This window comes from Brassica napus, chromosome C9 (assembly GCF_020379485.1).
Source record: "Brassica napus cultivar Da-Ae chromosome C9, Da-Ae, whole genome shotgun sequence".
NCBI classification, from domain to species: domain Eukaryota; kingdom Viridiplantae; phylum Streptophyta; class Magnoliopsida; order Brassicales; family Brassicaceae; genus Brassica; species Brassica napus.
The window spans coordinates 5,299,713-5,301,660 of record NC_063452.1 but is presented as its reverse complement, the minus strand read 5'-3'; the positions used below and the strand labels follow the sequence as shown (position 1 = coordinate 5,301,660).

Here is a 1,948-nt window from a genome sequence, read left to right as displayed (position 1 = left end):
TTAACCACTATTTTAAAATATGTTTTAGGCCACTGAATTTTTCGGAACGGCACTGCAAACTAATGACCCCAAAAATAAAAGATGGATAGAGATCATCAACTTTTAACATACAAAAATGTATATAGAACAGAAATTAACTAAATTAAAACAGAAACAAATATATGATCATTTCATGTGTAACCTTGGATAGTTTGATCATAGCATGAATCCGTAACGAAAGAATCAAATGTAATGCAATGGTTCAGAAGACCATGCACTCTTTTCGACAAATAATTAGTTTTTGTATACCAATAAAGCTTATTATATTATTATTGTATATTTTCGTTTACATGTACTAGACAGAAAATAACATGGGAAAAACCATCATCACATTGTGAAAGTATCTTCATCCTCTCATTTCTTCCATCTCTCCAGTCTTCATCCTGCATATTTGATCACCATAGACTCAATAATGTCACCTTCACTATAACATACACACACACACACACACTAGTACATGCATGCATAACTAGAGAGAGAGAGAGAGATAGAGAGAGAGAGAGAGAGATCTTTACGAGTATGGTTTAGTTGAGTGAAAGGTACTTGTAGGTTTATGTGTACAGTCGGCCATGCATTTTCTGAAGCACTCGGTTTTGAACTCTGGATCACGGCAGGTAATTTCACATTTAAATGTACATATATGATCAACTGCTTCTCCTCCAGTGGCCACCATCACCACCAAAACGAACACTATCATCGCCACACTCAATTTTTTCTCCATTTTGTGTTCTCAAATTTTTTTTTTTGGGTTTATGGGAAGCGCTCTCTCTATGTATATAAATATAAAATGACCACGTCTATTTCTTGTTTCTGTTAAACTACATGTAAGCACTCTGAGCTTTTTATATAACAAGCTATCATTAATATGTGAAGTGCAACAACAACACGACGTTAATGAAATGTTTTCTTTCCGTTCACGTTTGACATTTGCAACTTAAAATTGACAAAGTAACAAATTAAATTTTCATCTATTTTTTCTTTTTGAAACGTTGTTCAGTTGAAATACAAATACGCATGTAACCCACTCAAACACAAATAAAGAATCCATTCAACAAAGTTGCTATTCCTAACACTTGTTTTGCAGATCGATAAAGCCATATTTGTTCATTAAAAGACCTTGTTTATGCTTTTTCCGTTACTAAAAGTTGTTAGTTTATATTTCTTTTATTTGTTTTGTAAACTATTTACAAAATTTATTTATTTAATATTTTATGATATTTTTTTAGGGTTTTCTGCAAAAAAAAAACCTTAATGTGATTTTTTTTTTTGCAAATTAATCTGCGAACTCAAAAGCCCACGGGTCAATCCTCCAAGTGCGAGTCAAACTGCAATATAACCCTCGGCCGTATATATGTGTATTTGACTGTGTGTGATTTTAACATTTTTCAATATTACGTTGTTTTGGCACTAATTTTTTAATGAAAAAAAATTATTGAACACAAGGTTCGAACCTTGAACCATAAACACTATGTGCATGCTATATAACCATCTCGGCCAACAAATATATTTTTTTACTTAACAAACGCAATTATATAGATTTCTAAATTCATTCAGAAATGACCTTGTTTCTTCTTCTTCTTCCCTTCGACATGCGAGCATGCGTAATGAATGTGGGGTGATCCATAAAATCACAGCATATATATATATTATTTTTTATCGTCGTGGGAGCGCATCATATCTTTATTCTTTGCTCTGGCCGCGATAACACTCGAAGAAGAATGCAGAGATGAGGCGGAAACGCGAATCCCATTGCGATTGTTGGTCAAAACATGTGAGATAATCCCTATAAGTAAAGAAAAACGGAAAAAAATGCTTGAGTAACAAAAGGATCACTCCACCTTCATTACGCAAGCTCTCATGTCCAAGGAAAAAAGAAGAAACAAGGTCATTAATTTGGAATGAATTTAAA

The 1,948-nt window shown here is 33.0% G+C and overlaps 1 long non-coding RNA gene across 1 annotated transcript; it reads right to left on the bottom strand.

Moving 5' to 3' along the window:
• Positions 1–273: 273 nt before the first annotated feature.
• On the bottom strand, positions 274–1,210 carry LOC106410001. The gene is made up of 2 exons (XR_001282235.3): positions 555–1,210; positions 274–422 (listed from the first exon to the last, which is right to left on the bottom strand). It is a non-coding gene; the product is annotated as an uncharacterized LOC106410001 (long non-coding RNA).
• Between the last annotated feature and the right edge of the window lie 738 nt (positions 1,211–1,948).